The sequence below is a fragment of the Aotus nancymaae genome, unplaced genomic scaffold (assembly GCF_030222135.1).
Source record: "Aotus nancymaae isolate 86718 unplaced genomic scaffold, 86718_ANA_hifiasm-v0.15.2.pri h1tg000018l, whole genome shotgun sequence".
NCBI classification, from domain to species: Eukaryota; Metazoa; Chordata; class Mammalia; order Primates; family Aotidae; genus Aotus; species Aotus nancymaae.
Window position 1 is genome coordinate 25,566,959 of NW_026988430.1, and position 27,148 is coordinate 25,594,106.

The 27,148-nt window shown below is 42.5% G+C and overlaps 1 protein-coding gene and 1 non-coding gene across 9 annotated transcripts in view; both read left to right on the forward strand.

Annotated features, from left to right (window-relative positions):
* Positions 1-27,148, forward strand: part of RFFL (ring finger and FYVE like domain containing E3 ubiquitin protein ligase) — an 81,543-nt gene that overhangs the window by 28,963 nt on the left and 25,432 nt on the right. The window contains exon 2 of one of the 8 annotated variants that reach the window (XM_064378485.1): positions 11,764-11,896. The exons of 6 other annotated variants lie outside the window; for them this stretch is intronic. The gene's annotated coding sequence lies outside the window, so the exon portion shown is untranslated. Of the gene's footprint in view, positions 1-11,763; positions 11,897-12,517; positions 13,063-27,148 lie in introns of those variants that run through there. One more of the 8 variants, XM_064378486.1, reaches the window with a different exon arrangement.
* On the forward strand, positions 7,604-7,710 carry LOC135275790 (small nucleolar RNA U13). The gene has a single exon (XR_010343373.1). It is a non-coding gene; the product is annotated as a small nucleolar RNA U13 (small nucleolar RNA).

Sequence of the window (27,148 nt, forward strand, 5' to 3'; positions counted from 1 at the left end):
GGTTGCAGTGAGCCTAGATCGTGCCACTGAGCTCCAGCCTAGGCACAGAGGGAGATTCCATGTTAAAAATAAATAAATAAATAAGCCTAAGGGCTTAAAATTTTGTGTTTGAATACTATTAGGCAGGGCCTGACTCTTCAAAGATTACAGATACCACCATTCTCTGACATCTCACACACTGAAGACTTCGCATTTTACCTACATTGCCTCTAGGAATTTGGGTTTGTAACTCCTGGTTCAGACCTTTATCAAATGGCCATTCCACCATAAGTCTTTCCTTGCTTCTATCTTCTCCATATTGTTGCCCAAGTTATCTTTTTAAAGTCTACATCTAATCTTTTCTTTCAAGGTGCCATTGATTCCCTATTTTCCACTTAGTTTGACCTCTAAAACCTTTCACAGTTGAATTATTTCCTACATGTTGCTGTTACCATCTTATCGCCCTCTCCCCTGGCCATTTCTCTCCTGGCTTCACTGAACTTCTCATTTTAACATTCCATGGATATACCATGTCTTTTAGGATTCTGCCTTTTTCCAATGGACTCCCCTTCTCTAACTGGCAAGACACTCATCCCTCAGGACACTTAGTTCATGTATGTGTCTTCTCTGACTTCTCTGACAGACAGCACTGTCTGTCTCTTCCACTAGACTGTTGAGTTCCTTGACTGAACTTGGTATCCCTGGACTAGAGCCTGGCACCATCAGAGAGAGTGGCTGATGTGGATCTCCAGGGTCAAACCGTTATTCTTTGCAGTGTTAGAAATTCCATAAGCTTTTTTGTTAGATGGCATGGGTTTTTTTTTGTTTTTTTTTTTTGAGACAGAGTCTCGTTCTGTCACCAGGCGCCAGGCTGGAGTACCGTGGCGTGATCTGGGCTCACTGCAACCTCTGCCTCCCGGGTTCAAGCAATTCTCCTGCCTCAGCCTCCCGAGTAGCTGGGACTACAGACGTGCGCCACCACGCCCAGCTAATTTTTATATTTTAGTAGAGATGGGGTTTCACTATGTTGACCAGGATGGTCTCGATCTCTTGACCTCGTGATCCGCCCGCCTCGGCCTCCCAAAGTGCCGGGATTACAGGCTTGAGTCACCGCCCCCGGCGGCGGCATGGTTTTTTTATTTCTACTTGATGAACATGAGCCCATGGCTGCCTATTTTGTATGTGTTACCTGCAACCATCAAGTAACCAAAGTTAATTCGAAGATTTAAAGGGCTTGCTGAGATCTAGTCCCCCAACATCACAACATTTTTGTGGTGTTTTACAAAATTATTTTCCTCATATGATTTTATTTGTGTTGGGTAGGCTTTATTTATTATCCCTATTTTACCAGCGATTATAAAGCTAGTCTGATACTGAAGCATACATACATTCAGGTAAGACTCAGAGAGAAAACGTGGTTCTTACACTGCATTAAGCAACTGGTTTGTCTCTTAATATAGTAGTTAAATATACTCTAGCAGGTTCCATAGAAATGGTGCCTTTGCTGGATAGGCACATGCTAAAGTAAAGGTCTTGCCTTTTACAAGGCCACCTTATTATCAAGGTAGAAGGAGGAGGTACTCAGAATCTGCCTGACCTACGGGAAGGCCCTGATTGTGGTTAGAAACCTTGATTGAAATTAATGGTGTGCCTGCTCCAACCTCTCAAGTTTTTCTATTATATTTCAAATATCTGGAAGTTGTGAAAACTTGCTGCCCTGCTGGAGTGTCACACCAGCCTGGTGAGTGAAAGCAGTCATCCCAAAATGGAGTAAGCTGAATGTTAAGAGCAGAAAACTTTTTATAGTTATTCTAGTAAGTAATTAACTTTGTAGAGCGCATCACAACTTTTAGATTGCTAAAATGCCATATTTGGGACTATGTGAAATTCCATTATAGAAAGATGAACCAAAAAAGAAAAGAAAGATGAACCATTAGAGCTAGGAAATAATCTGTTAGATATTGGCATATGACATTCAATTTTGGTCCCCTCATACTTGAGAGGATAATCAAAATGATTAAAAGTTTGAAAAATAGGTCTTATCATGGTAAGTTTTTAAAAAGGGGGAAGGATTTTAGCCTAGAGAAGGAAAAGCTAAGGGGTAGCTTGATTACCATCTTCAAGTACAAGAATGGTTTTTGCCAGGGGGATTTTGATTAATTATTCTTCATGTACTTCAAAGATTTAAGAGGAAATGGTCTTAAATTGAAGGAGGAGCAATTTTGATGAATACGAGGAAGAGTTTTTTGATCATCAAAGTGGGGAAATGTTTGAATGACTGCCCAAGAGAGTGTTGAATTTCTGACTGTTTCAGTTACCTATTACTGTGTGACAAATTACCCTAAGATTTCTGCCGGCATAACAGGACAACCATTTTATTGCCTATGATTTTGTGGGTTAGTAATTCAGGAAAGGAGGACACATTTCTTTGCCCTGTGTGATGCTGATTGAGCTAGAGGATCCGAGGTGGCTGCAGTCACGTCTGTACACTTGGTGCTAGCTGTTGGCTGGGATATTTTGATTCTCTGTGAGTGTTCTTTCTTGGTCTCTCATCACTCATAAATCTATATCGAATGGCTGGGCATAGTGGCTCATGCCTGTAATCCCACCACTTTGAGAGGCCGAGGTGGTTGGATCACCTGAGGTCAGGAGTTTGAGACCAGCCTGACCAACATGGTGAAATCCCATCTGTACTAAAAATAGAAAAATTAGCTAGGCATCGTGGCAGGCACCTGTAATCCCAGCTACTTGGGAGGCTGAAACGGGAGAATCACTTGAGCCTAGGATGTAGAGGTTGCAGTGAGCCAAGATCATGCCATTGCACTCCAACCTGGGCGACAGAGCAAGACTGTCTCAAAAACAAAACAAAACAAAACAAAGGCTGGGTACGTTGGCTCACGCCTGTACTCCCAGCACTTTGGGAGGCTGAGGCAGGTGGATCAGGAAGTCAAGAGATTGAGACCATCTTGCCCAACATTGTGAAACCTCATCTCTACTAAAAATACAAAAATTAGCTGGGCATGGTGGGGTGCGCCTGTAGTCCCAGCTACTCAGGAGGTTGAGGCAGGAGAATCACTTGAACCCAGGAGGCGGAGGTTGAAGTGACCCAAGATCCCACCACTGCACTCCAGCCTGATGACATAGTGAGACTCTGTCTCAAAAAAAAAAAAAAAATTCTATATTGAGCTGTTTTTCCATGGTTGCTGGGCCATAATAGAAGCTGCAGGATCTCTTAAGACCTAGGCCTGGCAGTCATAGATCATCACTTTTGCCCCATTCTTTTGGTCAGAATAAGTCACAGTTATAGCCCAGATACAAGAGGAGGGGACATTGACTTCACTTCTAAAGGATAGAGGGTAAAAGTCACATTGCAAAAGGGCATGCAGTGTGGTTGGGATTATTATTACCAATTTTAGATACAATTTATCACATTGACCTTACAGATTTTTCATCAGAGAATATCAATACATGTTTAGTAAATGGGTAGTTTGAGCATATGATTTACAAATTTGGCTGCATATAGAGTCATCTAGGAGATTTTTACAAGCATAAACTCCTTGGTACCAGACCAGTGACTCAGTATCTCCTGGGAGTGTTGTGTTGGCATATAAGAGACACTCTAGGCCGGGCACGGTGGCTTACGCATGTAATTCCAGCACTTCAGGAGGCCTAGGCAGGTGGATCACAAGGTCAGGAGTTCAAGACCATCCTGGCCAAGATGGTAAAAACTTGTCTCTACTAAAAATATAAAAATTAGCTGGGTGTGGTGGCTGGTACCTATAATCCCAGCTACTGGGGAGGCTGAGGCAGAGAATTGCTTGAACCCAGGAGGTGGAAGTTGTAGTGAGCCAAGATTGTGCCACTTCCCCCCACCCTCCACCGCTGGCCCCGCCAAGAAAAATAGACACTCTATGTCCTTTCTTTCAGGTAACTATCAGGAAAATGAGTATAATTGGGGGACAGATAGGTATATGTAAGGCAAAATGTTTTGTACTTGATATAGATCTGGTTTCTCCTGTTTCTGGGACTTGATTGAATCCTCTGTCTAGTGTGCTCTTCCTTCTGGTCTGCCTAGTGTAAATTAAATTGTATTTCCTTCAATCAGCCCATCATCAGAACAGTGTTTCTTCATGCCTCTCACTTATTTTTTTTTCTCATGGTGTCTAGTATTTTTCCTTCATTCCTTTTTTTAGTTCACAATTCAATATTTATATGATTGTTTGATGTATAATAGACAAAAATATATCTGCTTTGCTTTCGAGTATCTGCCTCATAAAAGGCACTCAGTATTTGTTGAATGAATAAGTGGTTAGTTGAATGCATGAATGAATGAAGTGATATTTGAATTTAGTTTTAAAGGTGATTAGAATTTTGGACAGGTGGAGCAAATGAATGGGGAATTCTTTGTTCTGAAGTGGAAACTGTGGATCATGTTGCTCGTATAATTTCAGGAAACTGGAGAAACTGGTTTGGGAAAAGGTGAAGGCTTGGATTTGTATCTAGTATGCTAAATTTGAGGTATGGAAGTTTAGCAGGCATTTAGAAATGAGGCACTGATCTGAAGGGTGAGACTGATTCCAGATATTCACTTTTGGGAGTTACCTGACTAGAGAATATGAAATCTGTTCCTTTCACAAATGCTTGGTAAGCTCCCACTGTGTGCCAGACAGCTATGTTATAGGGAAGGTGAACTGCAGTCTGAGAAGGAACCAGTCTTGTGAACACAGCTAGGGAGAATGTTCCAGCTAGGAAAGGAACCCCAAGTTTGTGGGCCTGGGGCAATAAATAATTTATAATTTTTGAGGAATTGAAAGAAGGTGACTGAAGGACAGAGCGAGGTAAGTGAAGGAAGGGGGAGAGCTACATGAGGTAAAGTGGGAGAGGCAGGCAGAGCCTACATCACATGAGGACTTGGTGTGCTAGATAGGGAGACTAGCCTTCACTCAAAAGTGTGGTGGGGCTGCGCGTCGGGATTCATGCCTGTAATCCCAGAATTTTGGGAGGCTGAGGTGGGCAGATCACCTGAGGTCAGGAGTTCGAGATCAGCCTGGCCAACATGGTGAAACCCCATCTCTACTAAAAATAGAAAAAATTTTAGCCAGGCATGGTGGCGCATGCCTGTAATCCCAGCTACTCAGGAGGCTGAGGCAGGAGAATTGCTGGAACTGGGAGGCGGATGTTGCAGTGAGCCGAGATTGCACCACTGCACTCCAGCCTGGGCTGGAAAACTCCATCTAAAAAAAAGGAAAAAGTGTGGTGGGACACCATTGAAGGCTTAAAATGGAAAGTGACAAGTAGAGATTCTTTTTCTAAATAAAAGATTACCCTGACTACTCTGTAGAGAATAGAGAGTCACAAAGAAGGGACCAGTAAGGAAGTGTTTGACTTTCTTTCTTTCTTTCTTTTTTTGAGACAGAGTTTTGCTCTTGTTGCCCAGGCTGGAATGCAGTGGTGTGATCTTGGCTCACCGCTACCTCTGCCTCCCAGGTTCAAGTGATTCTCCTGCCCCAGCCTCCTGAGTAGCTGAGACTATAGGTGCCTGCCACCATGCCCAGCTAATTTTTGTATTTTTAGTAGAGACGGGGTTTCACTATGTTGGCCAGGCTGGTCTTGAACTCCTGACCTCATGATCCACCTGCCTTGGCCTCCCAAAGTGCTGGGATTACAGGCATGAGCCACTGCGCCTGGCTGTCTCCCTTATTGAGGAGGATTATGGCAGATAGTGCAGGTATGGCAGTGGACATGGTGAGAATGGGATAGTTGTAGGATGCATTAAAAAAGTAGAACCAGTAACATTCACTAGAGAAGGAAAGGAAGAATAAGGAGTACAGAACCCTAGGGCATAGGCAGGGGGCGAAAGGAGTAACCAGGGGAAGAAAACAAGGAAGCAAAAGTGGTCATTTATGTCAAAGGTGAGTCAAGCTACTGCACTTGCAGTGGGAGCCAGTATGGGAGAAGGAGCCTGTAAGAGGAATTCAAGTGTATCTGGAATAAGTGTGCTGCCTGATGTGCGGCAAGTCAATATGAAAGACTTGGGGGCAGGGTTTAATTGTAGGGCTGCAGAGTGAGCAGATGAGAGGGAACTGCAAATCCATCTCCCTGAGTCTGGAGCTAGGGTTTTTAAGAATTTTGGAGTGGGCTGGAGTGTGGAGCTTTTTGGTTGGTCACAGAGTGAAAGGTGAAGTAATGGGACCAGGGGATGAAAAAACTGTCATGCTGATTTCGTTTCTCTCTGAGGATCTTCAAACTGGTTGGTATCAGCTGTTTTACCAGAATTTGGGATCTGAAAAATATCTTAAGCGAGACAGAGTCTCGCTCTGTTGCCCAGGCTGGAGTGCAGTGGTGCAATCTTGGCTCACTGCAACTTCTGCCTCCCAGGTTCAAGCAATTCCCCTGACTCAGCTTCCCGAGTAGCTGGGACTATAGGCACGTGCCACCATGCCTAGCTAATTTTTGTATTTTTTAGTAGAGATGGGGTTTCACCATCTTGGCCAGGCTGGTCTTGAACTCCTGACCTTGTGATCCAGCTGCCTTGGCCTTCCAAAGTGCTAGGATTACAGGCGGGAGCCACCGAGCCCGGCCCAGAGGTCCTTTCTTTAGAAACAGTAGGGATGCAGATGGTCAGTATCTAGTGCTAGTGACTTTAGGTTACAAAGAAATGGATCAAAGTGCAGCCTGATTAATGCTAATTTTTTTTTTTTGAGATGGAATTTTGCTCTTGTGGTCCCGGCTGGAGGGCAGTGGCGCAATCTCAGCTCACTGCAACCTCCGTCTCCCGGGTTCAAGCGATTCTCCTGCCTCAGCCTCCTGAGTAGCTGGGACTATAGGCATGTGCCACCACACCCAACTCATTTTGTATTTTTAGTAGAGACAGGGTTTTACCATTTTGGCCAAGCTGGTCCTGAACTCCTGACCTCAGGTGATCGAGCCACGCATTTATCCATCAGAAGATCATTGGTGACCATGGAGAAAGGGCTTTCCACAGAAATGAAATTGAGTTAATGAATGAGTGTGTGATGGAGAAGTGAAGGCAGAGTACCAGCTACTTTCTTAGGGAAGTTGGGAATTGAAGAAAAAGGAAAATCACAAAGAGTTTGCCTTGAAAACAAAACAAAACAACAACAAAAAAGAGTTTGCCTTGTACAAACTTTCATAGAGAAGTATGCGTTTGAAGGCAAGATTTTAAAAGCTGTTGGATCGGTATTTACTAAGCACCTACTCTAAGGCTGTCACTCTGCTAGTATTAAGGATTTGTGTAAATGACCTCATTTAGGTACTCCATTTTACAGATGAGGAAAATGAAGCTTAGAGAATAATCACCTTGACACTTCACACAGGAAGAAGACTATGAGTTCTGTCTGTCCCAGGTCTCGTGCTCCTAAACCTTGCATGACACTGCTCTTTGGAAAGTCCCATCAGAACATCAACTAGAGACGAATGAAAGGCTTTTAGAGCCCAGTGGTGGTTTAGCCTCAGCTGTATGAATTTGTTAGCAACCCAGTTAAATAAAGTCTTCTGATTTTTCTATAATAATCTGGCAGTTTAGGAATGGAGAGGTGGGCGAAGGCAAGGGAGGAGAGGAGAAGAAAAGCATAGAATAAGAGTTCAGTAAATCAGAAAGGGGATTCTTTTGTTGTTCATAAGTGTGATGATTGGGTTTTCATGCACACGTATGAGATGTGCCTCCTTCAAGCCTTGTTACTACAAAGTCAGCGCGTTACGCATCTGATGTGAGAAAAGTAAATCAGAAAGGGGGTTCAACTTCTGAGAATGGTGGAATGCAATGGCTTGTGTTGTTAAGCAAAATTGTGTTTTGCAGTAAATATTTATTGTGGTTCTTTTGATGCAAGTTATATTGGGATATGGAGGAAAACACAAAAATTGGTAAGATGAGCTATTTGACCTCTACAAGGTTAAAGAGGAAGGGAAAGTGCTTCACTGTAGTTCATGATTGAAGAGTATGAGAGGGGTGGAAGGTGGAGGAGAAGTATGGGAAAGTATTATACAAGTTAGCTTGTAGAGTGAAGGTGGCATTAGGTAGGGCTGGCCAGGGTGATGGCAGTCTAAGTTCTCAGGATGACCCCACAGGATTTTGGTCACTGTGTTGTCAGTCTAGTCTTAGGTCACAAAATGTATTTTGTTGAGAACCTGGAAATAATCAATCTTGAAGACAGGATTGTATTCAGACTTGAGTGATTGAGCTCAGAATGGAATGCCAATTTATTATTTTAGGATGAAGGATTCCTTTTCTGTTAACAAGATTCTGAAATTTGTTAGGATAATTGCTTTTCAGTATCAGGAGATCTGGAAAATCAAATTTAAGAATATCAAGCTTGCTTAGTGAGCATGGAATTATAAGATAGAATGGTTTGTAGGGGAGAATACAGTTACAAAAAGGATTATTTTGTTTCCCATAATGGCTGGTATTACATTAAGTACTTTGCATACAGTAGGGCATTTCATTCTCCCAGTGATCCTCCTGCAAAGTAGGCAAATTATCTTCAATTTACAAATGAGGAAACCAAGGCTCTGTTCAAACTGATAAGACATTGAACTGAGATTTGAACCAAGTCCCTCTGCCTCTAAGAGCTCATACCCCTAGCTGCTACTATATGCTGTTCCCATTTAAGCTTCATGAAATAATCTTGTTCCACTGCAGAGGTGTTGTGTAGCTCTAGTATTTATCGGCCTGGAGCAGTTCTGGAGTCAAAATGCCCCTGTTTTTTCTAGATTTTTTCCAGATTTCTTTGCTAATCAGTCTTAGATGTGGTCACATTCTTTGTTTAAATAAGCCTTTTTGTCCTTTTCTTGCTTTTGGTTTGGAAGATACTCTGTCTCTTTGGAGGAATTTTACATTATCTGTCTGTACACATTGATTTTGTATTGATTTTATTATCCTAATTTTATGGGTTAAGTTTTTTTTTGTTTGTTTTGTTTTGTTTTGTTTGCCAACTCCTTCTCTCCCCCACCCCTCGAGTTAAGTTTTTTAGTTTCCTCTGGCTCCTAGTCTGTCAACTCCTTCCTGTCCCCTTCCTCCTTCACTAGACTTAAATTCAAATACTAATGCCAATTTCTGAAAACTCAATCTGGCTCCAGTCCAGGTATCCAATTTAGACATGGCTCTCTGGATCACTAGCTATTGCCAGCTACTCACCGCTCCTGTATATCCTTGATTTCCTACTTGGGTACCCTTGTTTCTGTTGTGCTTTTGGCTTGGAATGTCATTTTTCCCATGAAGGCTCCTTAGTCTGATCCCTCACTGGGAGTAATCACTTCCTCTTGATTCTCATAGTAGAGAATTCTTTTTTATGTCTCCTTTGTGGCACATTACACTTTCTGCCATCTAGTATAGCTGTTTGTATACATACCCATCTCTCTCCTACTGGACCATGGCCTCACTGAGCAGATCTGTCTGCTTGACCTTTGTCTTTTCCCTAGTTCAGTTCCCTGCACATAGTGGGCATTTGATACCTGTTGGATGAATGAATGAATGAACAACTGAATGGAATTTCAGATTTAAGTGTATGCTCACTGTTTATAGATGCCCTCCCTTTTTTGCTTTTCTTCTTCCTTTCACATTTCCTTTTCTTTCTTTTCTATTAAACTGTGTTTTCCTTTGCACTGACTCACTGAACTTGTCTTTACCACTTTCTTTTTTTTTTTGCCCAGATTTTGCCTCATTCTTTCCCCATTAGCAGTCATTGTGTGGGTGTGCCACATGCTGCTGGTCGAATTTCTCTATCCTTTTGTGGCTGGAGTTTCTCCATGAATCAGATGACCAGCATGGGAATTGAGTGATGATTGCATTAAGACTTTAAGAAAAGACCATGTATAAAGAACAGTACTTAAGATTTGTCAGTATATTGCTTTCAAGAGGGAAATTTTCTGATGCTTATTTCAAGGAAAAGGGGAAAAAAAATTTGCGTACTGGGGAGATAGATCAGGGCATTTTATTCACAGTGTGGGATGTGGGATGTCAGAGGCGTCTTTTTTTTTTTTTTTAAGATGGAATCTTGCTCTGTCACCCAGGCTGGAGTGTAGTGGCGCAATCTTATTTGACCAAAGAAATAATACAGGAAGCCACAGAAACTTCTGTTAACCGTTAATATTGAATCCTCAAATTTTTTCTACAGATGGAGAAAACATTAGAGATGAGTGTAGTTCAGTCTTCCTGTTTCCCAGATGAGAAAACAGACCGAAAGAAGCTGAATGACTTGTCCATGAAACGGGTATTTGTTGCCCAGTGTTTACTTCTAGAACTGAATGTGGCCTGGGAAACCACCAAATCTTTGAAAGTAGTGGAAAGTTACACTTGAAGTGGAGGCTTTAGGCGTCTAAAATTGAATGCTTTTGCAATGCTGAAAAGTAGACTTTGTCCAGTCAGTAGCAGGTTGGATTTGAAGCAGTGTTCACCAAAGAGCTGTTTAACTGTCTCAATCACTCACTTCTGGGAATCTGTTCCTTCTGCATTTGAAAAGGGGTTAACATTTAATTATTAAAACGTTTTCAAATTTTCTTGCTCTTTTTCCCAGCCCTCATATTCCAAGTTTTGTTTTAGGCTTAATTTCCTTATCTCAGCCCTATTTAAGTTTTTATTGCTTACTCTAAGTCAGATGTCAGTATGAAGCATGGGAAATCCAGAAAGTTTCTCAGACTCATGATTTTTATTTTATTTTTATTTTTTGAGACAGAGTCTTGCTCTGTCGCCAGGCGCCAGGCTGGAGTGCAATGGTGCAAGCTCAGCTCACTGCAACCTCCACCTCCCGGGTTCAAGCAATGCTCCTGCCTCAGCCTCCCAAGTAGCTGGGACTACAGGTGCGCGCCACCATGCCCAGCTAATTTTTTTTTTTTTTTTTTTTTTTTTTTTAGTAGAGATGGGGTTTCACCATGTTGGCCAGGATGGTCTCGATCTCTTGACCTCATGATCCACCCACCTGTATCCCAGGTGGTCTTGATCTCTTGACCTCATGATCCACCCACCTGTAATCCCAAAGTGCTGGGATTACAGGCGTGAGCCACCACGCCCGGCCAGATTTTTTTTTTAATACTTTAAATTTTGGGGTACATTTGCAGATCATGCAGGTTTGTTACATAGGTATACATGTGCCATGGTGGTTTGCTGCATCCATTCCCCGCTCCCCCCATAGCCCCTACCCCATCATCTACATTAGGTATTTCTCCTAATGTTATCCCTCCCCTCATGATTGGTTTTTGGTGCTCGTTAGGGGAATCTTTTACGACTCATATAATAATGTACTTTATTGTCACTGAAATACTGTCTAGTGAACTGGTTGGCAGCAGATATGAAAGGTTACCTATTTGTTGAGGGTCTAACACTACTGGCCTAGGATGCAACAGTGGAAAGAGATCAGAGCCCAAAACAGGAAGTCAAGTGCAAACAAGACGTGTTTGTCTATTGTAACTCGTGTGCCTCTGTTTTGAAACTTGGTGCTATTAAAAAGTCAAGACTTCTAATATTTGAGCTTGGCTGAAGAAGTCTCCATTTTCGAAAAGAAGCTAACATAAATAGTCCTTTACTGCCCTTGCCTTTATCCATATGCATATCTTTCTTCTAGGGACCAGTCATTCTTTCTTCCTGGGCATGGCTGTTTTTCCTATTTTATACCATACTGCATCCATATGGTTTATAAAATGAAGCCACTGAGTTGACTGCTGATGTTACTTTTGATAGATAGGGAATTTGGCTATTTTTTAACCTAATAATGGGAAATTTTAGCCTATAATTAACCATCCTTTTAATTTTTTTTTTTTTTTTTTTTGTAGATCCTGGGCAGTGGCTCACACCTGTAATCCCAGCAGTTTGGGAAGCTGAGGTAGGATGATTGCTTGAGCCCAGGAGTTTGAGACCAGCCTGGGGAATATAGTGAGACCCCTGTCTCTACAAAAATAAAAATAGGTGAGTATGGTGGCATGTGCATATAGTCCCAACTACTCAGGAAGTTGAGGTAGGTGGATCACCTGAGCCCAGGAGGTCAAGGCTGCAGTGAGCCAAGAGTGCATCATTGTAGTCCAGCCTTGGCACCAGAGTGAGGTCTCCCTGTGTTGCCCAGGCTTTGTGCTGGTCTCAAACTCCTGGCCTCAAGTGATTCTCCTCCCTTGGCCTCCCACAGTTCTAGGATTACAGGTGTGAGCTACCACACCCAGCCACCACCTTCTGCTATTTAATTTTTATTTTTTGAGACTAGATCTCCCTCTGTCACCCAGGTTGGAGTACAGTGGCATGATCACAGTTCACTGCAGCCTTGATCTCCTAGGCTCAAGTGATCCTCCCACCTCAGCCACCCAGTAGCTGGGATTACAGGTATGAGCCACTACAACAGGCCCATTCTTTTTTTTGAGATGGAGTCTCACTCTGTCACCCAGGCTGGAGTGCAATGGCGCGATCTTGGCTCACTGCAACCTTCGCCTCCATGACTCAAGCAGGTCTTCGGCCTCAGCCTCCTGAACAGCTGGGATTACAGGCACCTACCACCATGCCCAGCTAATTTTTGTATTTTTAGTAGAGACAGGGTTTTGCCAGGTTGGCCAGGCTGGTCTCGAACTTCTGACCTCAGGTGATCTGTCCAACTCGGCCTCCCGAAGTGCTGGGATTACGGGAGTGAGCCACCAAGCCTGGCCTAGTCTTTAAAATAACAGTTTGTTTTTGTTAGTTTCCAGAATTTGTAGCCTAACTTTTAAGTGTTTTATGAGTGTGGTGGTTTACAAATTACTACCGGGCCTTTGTGAACTTTTCTTTACTTTTGAATTGAAACTTTCCTTGAGTACTGGAGGCTTGCTAGTTACTGAATTGCTTAACCCCTTGGCAAGTCTCTGGAGAAGAGATTAAGTAAGTAATTTGCTTGGGGTCACTCAGCTGGTAAACAATCTTAGCAGTCCCTATTTTCTGAACCCACCTCCCATTCCCATTGCTTCCTGCTGTGAAATCTGCTTTATTACATTCATTAGAGGACTGGATTGGCTATAGGATAACCATCTGCTTGAGTCATCTTGGGATCTTTGTGGATTATCATAACCACTTGAACCAGGTTCATTCTGCTGGTGTCAAACCATAATATGAGACAGGTAAAGGTTTTGATTGTGTGTGTGTGTGTGTGTGTGTGTGCGCGCGCGCGCGCGCGCGCGCGCGCATTCTATACCCTTGCCATATTGCAAAGAAAATCATCTGTCCTTCCACTTTGTAATTCCAGGAGCAAAAGGGTAAAAGTAGCAGCATGTCTCAATGTGGATGGTCTAGTGACTGTGTGTGAAAGCAGTGAGAACAACATTCCTTTCTGCTGTCAACACAGGTGTTTTTTTTCTTCTATCTATCAAAGGGTGGTGAATATGACTTTTGCACTTTGTTGTGAGATATAGGCAAATAGTAAAACCTGAAGATCAGGTTGAGCACAGGTGTTCTTTGCAAGGAGAGAATATAGTGAAGATACAAAGGTTTTTGTGACACCAGGAGAACTAGAAATATCTATTCATTTCTGCTGCTTGTTGTAGATATTGGCTAGATCACATCCTCCTGGCAGGAGCAGAAAACATTTCAGGAAGTCGGCATAATTTTCAGATTGAGATCAAACATCAAACAAAGCTAAAGGTCTGTAGGAGGAAGGGGGTGCTTAGTCTGAATTCATCCTGGATTTATCACCAAATCCTATCTGACTTCAGTGCAGTGCAAGCAATTACAGTGTACCAGGTAGGGGCCAGAGGTATATGTTCATTCTTTGAATTTGTCAGAGAAGGGTTGAGGAGCTAGGGGAGAAATTCTAAACTGGCCAGACTGCAGGGTTTTGAGGAGTAACAAACTTGTTAGCAATGGGGCGGAATTGGGAAGAGATGTAACAGTCTGGGGCTGCAAGGAGGATAAACCACTCTGACCACCTCTGAGAAGTTTTTCAAGGGATTATATAATTAAGAACTGGTAGAAGGGGCCTGTAGTCATTTAATTCTTAGAGGAGTGGTTCAAAAACCAAATTGAACATGACTAGAGGTATTGGCATACCTACATTTCTAAAAAGCAGATAGAGGAATAGAGCAGATAAATGTTGTCTTTTTAAAGAACCTTAATGGGCTGGGTGTGGTGGTTCACACCTATAATCCCAGTACTGTGGAAGGCCAAGGCCAGCAGATTGCTTGAACTCAGGAGTTTGAGACCAGCCTGGCCAACATGGTGAAACCCTGTCTCTACTAAAAATACAAAAAATTACATGCCGGGCATGGTGGTTCACACCTGTAATCCCCGCACTTTGCGAAGCTGAGGCAGGTGGATCACCTGAGGTCAGGAGTTCAAGACCACACTGGCCAACATGGCAAAGCCCCATCTCAGCTACAAATACAAAAATTAGCTGGGCGTGGTGGTGTGCACCTGTAGTCCCAGCTACTTGGGAGGCTGAAACAGAAGATTGCTTGAACCTAGGAGGCAGAGGTTGCACTGAGCCAAGATTGTGCTACTGCTCTCCAGCCTGGGTGACAGAGGGAGACTCTGTCTCAAAAAAGAAAAAAAGAAAAAAAATTAGCTTGGCGTGGTGGCTTGCAACTGTAGTCCCAGCTACCCAGGAGGCTGAGGTTGGAGGATCACTTGAACCCAGGAGGCAGAAGTTGGAGTGAGTGAGACCACGCCACTGCACTCCAGCCTAGGCGACAGAGGGAGACCCCGTCTCAAAAATAAGGAAATAAAATTAGAAAGTTAAGAACCTTAATGGGCCTTTTTATGTTAACAACAAAAATAAAGAACCTTGGGCCAGGCGTGGTGGCTCACACCTATAATCCCAGCAATTTGGGAGGCTGAGGCAGGTGGATCACGAGGTCAAGAGATCGAGACCATCCTGGTCAACAAGGTGAAACCCCATCTCTACTAAAAATACAAAAATTAGCTGGGCATGGTGGCACGTGCCTGTAGTCCCAGCTATTCGGGGGGCTGAGGCAGGAGAATTGCTTGAACCCAGGAGGCGGAGGTTGTGGTGAGCCGAGATCGTGCCATTGCACTCCAGTCTGGGTAACAACAGCAAAAACTCGTCTCAAAAAAAAAAAAAAGAACCTTAAAAAATACTTTCTTTAAATTATTTACAGCCAATTTCTATCGAACACTCATTATTTGCTGGGCTCTGGGGTAAATGCTTTGACATCCATTATTTTAATCCTTTCAATTACCTTTTCAATGTAGCAAGTTCTATTGTTTTGAGGAAATTAAAGGAGTTAACCCCAGAATTCATTCTACACCATGATACATTTGGCTGCAGTAATTTTTGTGCAGTCTACTTTGGAAAAGTAAATTGCAAAATTTTGAGCCTAGACAGAATTCCTGTCCTGAAGTGCTGCCTTTTCCCAGTGCATTGGAGTGCCATAAACCCCTTCACCTAGTCCCTGGCTTCATTTTAAAAAAAATCTTGGTTACCCATCAGTCATTGTGATAATATCTTGTGAAAGCAGCTTCTTCAGTCAGAAGATCCAGAAAAGCTTATCTGGTAAATCCTGTTTCCTGCACCAGAGTAGTAAGGGGATCAGAGTCTCTTTATTCTTGACGAGCTTTGTCATCAATTTCCATGGAAGAAGGATCCTGCTGTAATTAAACTGCAGGTCCATTTATTCTGTTTTCAGTGTTGTTAGAAGACTTTACTCTGAACTGCTTTGTTTCCTGATTGACTCACCCTTTGGGGCAGAATGCCTGGGCTGAAATGAAGGCGTAGGTTTCTCTGCTGCAGTGTTCAAGCTGTCATCTCTCCTAAACTCTACATTAAGAAGCAGCCATTTAATTGGTCAGACCCCGAGGGTGATATTTTGGCATAGCTCCATTGGTTAGAATTACTTTTCCCTGAACTTCATAGCAGATGCTGAGTTCCCTCTGTAGATATTTGTCATAGAATAGTTGAAACCAGGGAGTTTCTGAGAATATGTATAACTTGTGATTATTATGTATGTTTTTCAATTGTTTACAACAGTTACCACTTAAGAAAAAGAGCTCACTTATCGCTAGTGGGAAGTGACTCTCTCTCCTTTCCCCCTTATTCATATTATTATTTTAATAGTTTATGCTCCAAGACCCTCTGCTCTTCCATTTCCTGTATCATTTTGTTACGTTTCTCCTTCTACCTTGCTTGGGCTATGTTGAGTCAGGAACAACAGGCAAAGCTACACCCAGACCTGAGTGTGTCTGGTAGAGGTCGGTTTCTTTGATTTCTGGCATGTCTTTATTTTACATCTGCATTTGTTCTTTTCATGTTTATTTGTATTTGCAGTTCCCACTGCAGCACCATTCCAATCCAAAACCACAGTGAAGGCATTGAAGCCTTCTGTGTCTTTTTAGGAAGAGATGGAAGTGACAGTCTTATTCTTCTTCCAGGCTCCCCTTTTCTGGTTTTGTCCTTCTGTAATAATTGACAATTTAAACCATTTTTCTGTTCTTTTTTTTTTTTTTTCAAGTAATCTTAGCAGAAAGAATTCTCTTAAGCCTGTCTGACGTAGGCATGTTACTCTTAGGTCTTTCCTTCAAGGTATTGCTGTGGTTATGTGTGTTTAAAACCTTAATTTACTGATCATCCTGGAATCATAATTGTGCAGTTTCTTTTTTCTTTTGAGACAGAGTCTCTGTCACCCAGGCTGGAGTGCAGTGGTGTGATCTCGGCTCACCGAAACCTCTGCCTCCCGAGTTCAAGCAACACTCCTGCCTTGGCCTCCCGAGTAGGTGGGATTACAGGCACGCATCACCATACTTGGCTAATTTTTTGTATTTTAGTAGAGATGGGGTTTTGCTATGTTAGCCAAGCTGGTCTTGAACTCCTAACCTCAGGTGATTCTCTGGCCTCGGCCTCCCAAAGAGCTGGAATTACAGGCATGAGCCACCTCGCCTGGCCAGTTGTGCAGTTTCAAGCAAGAATTTCTATCCTATTTTTTTTTTTAAAGCTCTATTGCTGTTATCATTAGTTAATAATTCAACAAATATGTGTTGATTACCTGGCGTTAAGGCTGAGAATAAAGCTGTGAAACAGACTTATTCGTTTCCTGTTTCACTTTCCACACCCTAAATATGGAAGAAAAATACTTTAAAAAGAATTATACAGCCTGGGCATGGTGGCTCACTCCTATAATCCTAGAATTTTGGGAGGCTGAGACAGGCGGATCATTTGAGGTCAAGAGTTCAAGACCAGCCTGACCAACATGGTGAAACCCTGTCTCTACTAAAAATACAAAAAAATTAGCCAGGCCTGGTGGCATGTGCCTGTAATCCCAGCTACTCAGGTGGCTGAAACATGAGAATTGCTTGAACCTAGGAGGTGGAGGTTAGAGTGAGCTGAGATCACGCCACTGTACTCCAGCCTGGGCGACAGAGCAAGACTCGTCTCAAAAAAAATATGAGGCTGGGCATGGTGGCTCACGCCTATAATCCCAGCACTTTGGGAGACTGAGGTGGGTGGATCATGGGGTCAGGAGTTCAAGACCAGCCTGGCCCAGATGGTGAAACCCCGTCTACTAAAAAAAAAAAATACAAAAAGAATTTTAGCCAGGCGCGGTGGCAACTGCCTGTAATCCCAGCTACTGGAGAGACTGAGGCAGGAGAATCGCTTTGAACCCAGGAGGTGAAGGTTGCAGTGAGCTGAGATCTCGCCACTGCACTCCAGCCTGGGCGACAGAGTAAGACTCTGTCTCAAAAAAAAAAAAAGAATTATATAGATTGTTAGCCAATCGATTAGATACAGTGTTGCTAGAATGCTCTTTCCCCTAGAATGTAATCATCATGAGATTCAAGGACCTTGCCTGTTGTCATTCCTCTTACTTTCCCCAGAGGTACCGGCAGAGATTTATGCTAAATAGTCTGATACATCAATTCCGGTTATAAGGTGGTATATAAGATTCTATGAGGCCAGGCATAGTGGCTGATGCCTGTAATTCCAACCCTTTGGGAGGCTGAGGTGAGAGGATCACTTGAGACTGGGATATTGAGGCTGCAGTGAGTTGTGACCGCACCACTGTACTCCAGGCCTGGGTAACAGAGTCAGACCCTGTCTTAAAACAAAAAGAGCTGTTATGAGAGCACAGACAGGATCAGGAAAGGTTTCCCTGAGGAGATAAAGGATAGGTAAGGGAGGTGGGGAGGCAACAGTGATCCAGGCTGAGAGAATAGCTGAATCGCTTGAGGAAGATGCCTAAAGCTAAAATAACCTTGGTATTTGAAAAACTAAAAAAATAGGTTAGCACAAGCTAAGAGTGAGGAGTAAGGCTCTGAGCACTAAGAGTTTGCTTTTATTATTATTTACTAGTTACCCAGTGACAACACTTATTTTATTTTATTTTATTTTATTTTATTTGAGATGGAGTCTTGTTCTGTCTCCCAGGCTGGAGTGCAATGGCGCCATCTCGGCTCACTGCAACTTCCGCCTCCCAGGTTTAACCTATTCTCCTGCCTCAGTCTCCCAAGTAGCTGGAATTACAGGCACCTGCTACCATGTGCAGCTAATGTTTGTATTTTTAGTAGATACAGGGTTTCACCATGTTTGCCAGCCTGGTCTTGAACTCTGGACCTCAGGTGATCCACCTCAGGTGGCTCACGCCTGTAATCCCAGCACTCTGGGAGGCTGAGGGGGGCGGATCACGGGGTCAAGAGATCAAGACCATCCTGGCCAACACGGTGAAACCTGTCTCTACTAAAAATACAAAAACTAGCTGGGCATGGTGGCACACACCTTTAGTGGAGGCAGGGATTGCAGTGAGCTGAGATGGAACCACTGCACTCTAGTCTGGTGAAGAGCGAGACTCCGTCTCAAAAAAAATTAATTAATTAAAATTCTATAGTCCCAGGAATGGTTTTTCTGTTTAATATACTTTTTACAAGGTGCTTAAGGTATTTTTATTGAATCCTACAAAAATCAGACCATTTTAATTCTGATTTTTGTAGGATTATTATGTTAAATAAGACAGGTGCAAACATAACAACTAACTTGGCACATTTTAGGTGTTTTGTAGTGTTTTTACTTTGTTATTTTCTGAGAAAGGACTTTAGGAACCTGGAGTTCTGAATAACTTCCTCAATTTTCCCCTTGTCTGCCATCTGAAATAATAGCACAGAAGATTATGTCACTTCTAAAGCTTAGATCCTTTATATTAAAGTATAACTTGGGGACTGGAGGAGAGAGGAGGCTCCAGTCCTTGTGTCTTTGATGTTACTGACATCTCAGTGTGAATGGAGGCTCCGGAAGCTGGTTTGGAGAGAGGCAAATATTTAATTCTCATGAACCCATGCCTTATTATAATGACAGCCATTTACTGAATGTCTAGCACTGCCCTCTGCTCTTGACGTAAGATTGAAAAGTCCAGTGAAGATATGATCTCCGTTTACACTGAGCAGCACCTCTATGTCCAGTCTGTGAAGTTTAGGGAATTTATTCCTGTTACTATGAAGCTCATAGTGGCAACTTAGTCAAGCCTCATTCCTTTATTCAATGTTAGGGCCAGGATTTAAGGTAAGGTCTGACTGATTTTAAAGCCAAAGTAAAACATATTTGGTTTGGAAACAGCTTTCTTCCCGCCACCTTTCTCTCCAACTGTTCTGTTTTCTTAAAATTTAGCCCTAAAATAAAATTCTTACCTAGGAAATATGCATTATCCATTACTTATATCCAAAAGACTGCCTTGGAGGATAGAAAATGTCTATTAGTATTCAAAGCTTTGGAAATGTTTTCCTCTCCTGAGTTCTGGCCTGTGAAATATTCCTGGTTTATGTCCAGCCCAGGTACCACTTCAGCAGGGCTGTTGATCCTAATTCAGGCCTTGGGTTCTAAAGTTCTACCATATGCATGTCTTCTCTGTGTGACTTAGGTATTCTGAATTCTGGCTTTTTTTTTTTTTTGAGATGGAGTCTCCTTCTGTTGCCAGGCTGGAATGCAGTGGTGTAATCTTGGCTTACTGCAACCTCTGCCTCCTGGGTTCAAGTGATTATCCTGCCTCAGCCTCTCAAGTAGGTGCAACTATAGGTTGCTGCCACCACCCCTGGCTAATTTTTTGTACTTCCTTTTTTTTTTTTTTTTTTTGAGATGAAGTTTCGCTCTTGTTGCCCAGACTGGAGTGCCATGGTGCGATCTCAGCTCACTGCAACCTCTGCCTCCCGGGTTCAAGCAATTCTCCTGTCTCAGCCTCCCAAGTAGCTGGGTTTACAGGCATGCGCCACCACGCCTGACTAGTTTTGTATTTTTAGTAGAGATGGGGTTTTTCCATGTTGGTCAGGCTGGTCTTGAACTCCCGACTTCAGGTGATCCGCTTGCCTTGGACGTGAGCCACCGTGCCCGGCCTTGTATTTTTAGCAGAGACATGGTTTCACCATGTTGGCTAAGCTGGTTTCGAGCTCCTGGTCTCAGGTGATCCTTCTGCTTCAGCCTCCCACAGCGCTGGGATTACAGGCATGAGCCACTGACCCGGCCACTGAATTCTTTATTCTAAAATAAATACCTCAGAAATAATCTCAGTTATCATAGAGAACATGCTTCATTGTCCCACCCCCAACACATGAGAACACAGATCAGTTTGTAGTATGGTTTACTCAGCAGGCTGCTTACTTACAAATGCAACAGTTGCCCTATTTTATGCTCATTGTGTTGTCACCAGCATTTTACATCTTTCTAAGTCAGGGTGGATACCTTAGGCAGGTTTACTGGAAAATTCCAGTAAACAGTTTCAAAGGATTTCAAGTTGCTTGCCAGACTAACTTATTTTTAAAAGTAAGCAGGCTTCCAAGTTAAGAGATGATTTTAAATCTCAGGTAAGTTCTCAGGAGATTGTGATTTTTTTTTTATTATGTTGTTGGTATAATCAGCTGTGTCAGGGCCTGTCTCACCCAGGGCCTTGGGTGGTAAGAAACTCAAGCTTTGGGTGACCAGAGAGAGGAGAAAAACCTTGGGCTTTCCAGCCAATAGTGCCTATGAAACATGTAGGCCATTGCCATTTTATTTTATTTTACTTTTTTGAGATAGAGTCTCACTGTGTCTCCTAGGCTGGAGTAGAGTGGTGCGATCTTGGCTCACTGCAACCTCTGCTTCCCAGGTTCAAGCAATGCTTCTGCCTCAGCCTCCCGAGTAGCTGGGACTACAGGCGTGTGCCACCACACCGATAATTTTTGTGTTTTTAGTAGAGACAGGGTTTCACCATGTTGGTCAGGCTGGTCTCAAACTCCCGACCTCAGGTGATCCACCTGCCTTGGCCTCCAGAAGTGCTGGGATTACAGGCATGAGCCACCGTGCCCGGCCAGTTTATTTTTTTTTTAATGTGCTGTTTATCGAATGCTTATTGTAAGTTATGTACTTTATGTGTTATTTCTCATCCCTATCATTACCCTCCAACTGGGAGGTATTATACCTTTTATACAGGTGAGAAAACAGACACAAAAGGTTTAGGTAACTTGTCTAAGTTTAGCTACCCCTCATTTTTTTTTCTTTATTTTAATTTTTTTTATATAGAGACAGGGTCTCCCTATGTTGCCCAGACTGGTCTCAAACTCCTGGGCTCAAGGGATCCTCCTGCCTCAGCCTCCCAAAGTGCTAGGATTACAGGCGTGAGCCACCACACCCAGCCTACCCCTCGTTTTTCATACAGGAATTTGTCTTTCTCATAGTCACTTTGTCACTATAAATATTGAGAAGATGCTTTTGTTCTTAAGAGATAACTAGTACTTGCCTCATAAGCTGTATGGATAAGATACTGAATGTTCTCCGGCCTCAGTTTGTTTATTCCACAAATTATTTGGATGCCTTTTATGAAGTGCCACTGTGCTAGCTGCTGTGGATAAAAAATGAAGACAGACAAGATTCTTGCCCTTGGAGATAGATTATAAATCAACAAACAAATATAAGTACAGATTATGACAATATTCATGAAAGAAACCGAAAGGCAAGGAGCTGGTGTGTGTAAATGGGGGAAGACTCCTCATGTAGGTGTTACTTGAGATGAGACCTGAAGGCTGAGAAAGGAGAACAAGTACAGAGACTTGAGGCTGGAAGGGGGCTGGTGTGTATGAAGAACCAAAAGGTCATTATGGCTTGAAGTTTAGTGAGAGAGAAAAGTAGCACAGTGTGAATTGGAGAAGTGGTCAGGGTCTTTAACCGTGTAAAGAGTGGTTATTTTTATTCTAAAATGCAAGAGGAGTCCATTAAAGAACTTTTTTTTGAAGAGTTAAAAAAATTTTTTATGTACAAAGACTTAATGTGGTTTCTTTCATTGGGTGGATTCTTGGATAATCTATCAAAGGAAGATCACTTCTAGGAACAGGCAACATTAAAGAGCTTTAAGTGTGTGTGTTGAGGGGAGGAAGGGAGTGGATGATGCCTTGTGGATAAATAGTTGGATGGAGACAATAATTAAAGCTAGAAAACCAGTTAGAAGGCTGTTCTTTTACCCAAGAAGCCATTCTAGACTCTGGAAATTCAGTAAAGCACAAAGTCCGTACCCTCATGGAGTTTCTGTTCTAGTTAGGGAAAGCAGTTAATAAGTAAGCAAATAATATCAGCTAATACCAAATGTTATGTGTGAAATTAGAAAATGACATTAAAAGGTTGGGCATGGTAGCTCATGCCTGTAATCCCAGAGTTTTGGGAGGCTGAGGCAGCAGGATCCCTGGAGCCCAGGAGTTCGAGGTTACAGTGAACTATGATCAAGTTACTGCACTCTAGCTTGGAGAGAGATGCTATCTCTCACACACACACAAAAAAAAAAGAAAAGAAAAAAAAAACAATATTAAAGCTAATGTTTGGATGACAAGAAGGAGCTAAGCATAGGATGTTCTAAGGAGACCAATCCAGGCAGAAGAAACAAACAACAAATCCAAAGGGCCTGAGGAGGGAAATGTGATTAATATATAAAAGACGATGATTTAGCCCATTAACAGGGGCAGGGGAGATGAAGGTAGGAATTTATGAATCTTTGGTTTAAGAAAGGTACTTACAGCAACCCGAGGTGTGGATGGAGAGGAGACCCAGACAGCCTGGACACTCACAACATTTAAGAACAGAGGGAGGGGTAAGAAGCAGCAAAAAGGCTTTCAGGTAGAAGGAAAGCCAAGGGTGCAAAGTGCTAGAAGCTAAGAGATGTTTAGAGGGGGAGAGTTGCTTGTGCCCAGCATTGCCGAGAGATTAATCTGAGAATAGTAAAGTATCAATTAGATCTGGCCACTTGGAATTCCTTGGTGACCTTGAAGAGATTAAGAATAGTGGTTGGGTCAAGCTAGATTGGAGAAGATTTAAGAGGGAATTAGAGGTTAAGAAAGTGGAGTCAAATATTTGGAGAAATTTGATTTAGAGGAGAGCAGAGAAGAGTTTTTAACACCTGGGAGATTCTGGAGCATACCTGTATGCTGACAGGAAGTTCCTGTACAGATGGAAAGCAAAAGCTCAGGGAGGATGGGCCACAGGGTAGACAAATTGATTCTTTAAATTAAATCAGGAATATATCTCAAGAGGGTAGGCTTCAGGGTTCAAGTGACCAAGGTTCAAATCTCGGCTTTGCTATCTTCTAGCTGTGACCTTTAACAAGTTACTTAACTTCTCTGAACCTTTTTTTTTTTTTTAATCACCTTGCCAGAATTGTGAGGACCACATGAGATAACACTAGGTAAAAGTGCCTGGTAGATAAGCATTCTTCCAGCAGAGAATGGCTACTTTCTTCTTTACTTCTCAAAATATGTAATTACTTATCAGTTACTTTAGAGAGGCTTAGCCTAAGCCCTATTGATAGACTTTTCACAGAATTTCCTTTCAAAACCATTACAATTGTACTTTAATTGCTTTTTAATGATAATATACAAGATGAAGCTAAGCCCATTCTGTACTAATAATTTGTAACGTGGGATACTTTTCTCTGTGTACTTACAACATAGATACCTTTAACCGTTCCAGAAATATGTTAATGACAGTAGGTGTACCACCCTCAATAAACTGGACATGATTCTGTAAGGCTTGCCTTCCATCCCTTTTCTGATTTGCCATATCAAAAAGACATTTCTTTAAGGTTTGGGGGCATTTTATTTCAGTATTTTAAAAGGATTTTTTGTAAAGTGTTATTTGATGGGTGTACCATAAGTGCATTAATTCCGGGATGTACCTGTCTATACTTTTGTGTAAAGTCTGTTGTTGCAGAACTACCTTGGTGCACAGAGCAGTTAATTAAAATCAGAATAGGTTGGATGAGAACCTTGGAGATTTTTTTTACTGTCTTGGTTTTTTGGTGGTTTTGGAGTTACATTGCAATCCAGCATGGCCCTTCTACTCCTCTCTCCCCTTTATGGGAAGGCCCATGACAGCCACTGATCTGCTTTAAATTATTTGCCTTGGGCAGGTGAACAAGCAGAGAAGTGTTTTAAAATTACTTAGGAATCTAGGACTTAATAGGTAGAAATCATATTATCTACCCTCTTGCCTCTAACTATGACTGTACCCAGCCCACCTGAAATTGGTAATTTATCTTACTCTGTTATTAATACTATAATTTTCCTGTTCAGTAGGGCAAAGTCTCCCAAGAAATACTAGTATACCTATCAAGCTGACAAAATCCTACATACTAGCTAGCCATTCTTGCCTCATTACAGTGTTCTCCCACAGGGATAGTAAATGCTCTGGTTCATCACTGGCCCTGTGTTTCCCATGTTCCCCCTTTTAGGGAAACTGGAAGAGGAGACCCTAGCAGGTTTCAAGCAACCTCTGTTGGACAGCAGTTAAACAGTGTTTCTGAGGATTAAATTGCCAAGTCTGTCTTAAGGAGAGGATGAGGGGAATTTGGGAAGGAATGTTCAAGCTCTCAGTGAAGATCTGGTAATTTTCTTTCAAGATCAGAAGGAGGTTTGTAGATAAGAGAGAAACGTTTTTCAGTTATCACCTTAGGGAGAATTCTTTCTACACCTCACAATTAGTTCCAATTTCAGTCCTTTAATAGCATTATCAAATGCAGTGTATGTATATCTATCTATTTAGGTTGAAGAATGAAAAAAATATTCTCAAGAGAAAAGTATTTTAGCTTGTATAGAGTTGTTAGTTACAAACTCTTTCCTTCTGTCCTCTGAAATAACCCTGGATGTAGTTGTTATTTAGGGTTAGGGCTTTCCAGTTTGGCAGGAGATTACTTCTAACCACATTAGGAAATGTTTCTTTTTTGGTATTTAAATATCTGTCAGAATGTCCGGGCATGGTGGCTCACGCCTGTAATCCCAGGACTTTGGGAGGCGATGTGGGTGGATCACCTGAGGTCAGGAGTTCAAGACCAGACTGACCAACATGGTGAAACCCTGTCTCTACTAAAACTACAAAATTAACTAGGTGTAGTGATACACATCTGTAGTCCCAGCTGCTTGGGAGGCTGAGGCAGTCACATGCCTGTAGTCCCAGCTACTTGGGAGGCTGAGTCAGGAGAATCACTTGAACACAGAAGGCAGAGGTTGTAGTGAGCCAAGATTGTGCCATTGCACTCCAGCCTGGGCAACAAGAGCGAAACTCTGTCTCAAATATATACACACACACACACACACACACACACACACATACATAACACACTCTGAGTATATATACTCTGACATATATATATGTCAGAGTAAAAAAAGCCTAGTCTGCTGACTTTTGCGACCTAATCTGTTAGACTGAGCAGGTCTAAGATATGTTAACACTGGAGAATCTTGCCACTACCTCCTGCTCTTTCCTGTAATAACACCCTTCTCCACATAGATATATTCCTAGCATAAGATTTCTTCTTCACCCAAACATGTAGACTATGCTATAACAGAATGGCAAATTTCAGATCTTCTCACAGAGCCATGGCCTCCTTTTCAAAAGTAGCCAAATACTTGAATAAGCTGATAGCTCTTCTTTCAGAGATGTTCAGAAGAGGCACTTAAGGTTAGAACCAAGGTTGAGAGAATAAAAATTGTGTGGAGGAAGATGAGTTCTCTTGACTCCAGCTAAAGAGCTTTCTTCTGTCTCATATCAAGATGTTCAAGTTGAGCTGTATGCCTTTCTAGGCCCCCAAACCCCTCAGGACAAGGACCTAGTCAAAATCACTTTTGGTATTTCCAGTACCCACAATATAGCTGGTGCTTCCTAAGTGCTTGTTAAAGTACATGGATTTTTGCCAGGTACAAGGGCTCACGCTTATAATCTCAGCACTTTGAGAGGCCAAGGTGGGTGGATCGCCTGAGGTCAGGAGTTTGAGATCAGCCTCGACAACATGGCGAAATCCCATCTCTACTAAAAATATAAAAATTAGCTGGGTGTGGTGACCCCCTGTAGTCCCAGCTACTCGGGAGGCTGAAGTAGGAGAATTGCTTGAATGTGGGAGATGGCGGCTGCAGTGAGCCAAGATTGTGCCATTGCACTCTAGCCTGGGCAACAGAGCAAGGCTCTGTCTCAAGATAGATAGATGGATGGATGGATGGATGGATGGATAGATAGATAGATAAAGTATAGACAGGTGTGGTAGCTCACGCCTGTAATCCCAGCACTTTGGGAGGCTGAGGCAGGTGGATCACGAGGTTAGGAATTTAAGACCAGCCTGGCCAACATGGTGAAACCCTGTCTCTACTAAAAATACAAAAATTAGCTGGGTATGCTGGCGGGTGCCTGTAATTCCAGCTACTTGAGGAGCTGAGGCAGGAGAATTGCTTGAACCCAGGAGGTGGAGGTTAGAGTGAGCCAAGATTTTGCCATTGCACTCCAGCCTGGGTAACAAGAGCGAAACTCCGTCTCAAAAAAAAATAATAATAATAATTTTAAAAAAGGTACATGGATTTAAACAATATACAACTTTCCAGTTTTTCCTACTGATTGTGCCTTACCAAGTGGGTCTGCCCATTTTGTGCAAAGTCCTTACCTCTTAGGAAAAATTTATAACCTGTAGATTCCTTGTGTGGAACAAAAGTTTATTTTTTTTCCTGTGGCCAAATCTATCCCCCCTTTCCTTTTTAATTTTTTTAATTTTTGAGACAGGGACTTGCTCTGTGGTGCCTATACTGGAGTGCTGTGGCACGATCGTAGCTCACTACAACCTCCTGGACTCAAGTGGTCCTCTCTCCTCAGCCTCTCGCATAGCTAGGACTATAGGTGTGTGCCACCATGCCCAGCTAATTATTATTTTTATAGAGATGGAATCTCACTGAGTTGCTCAGATTGATCTTGAATTCTTGGCCTCAAGCGATCCTCCTGCCTCA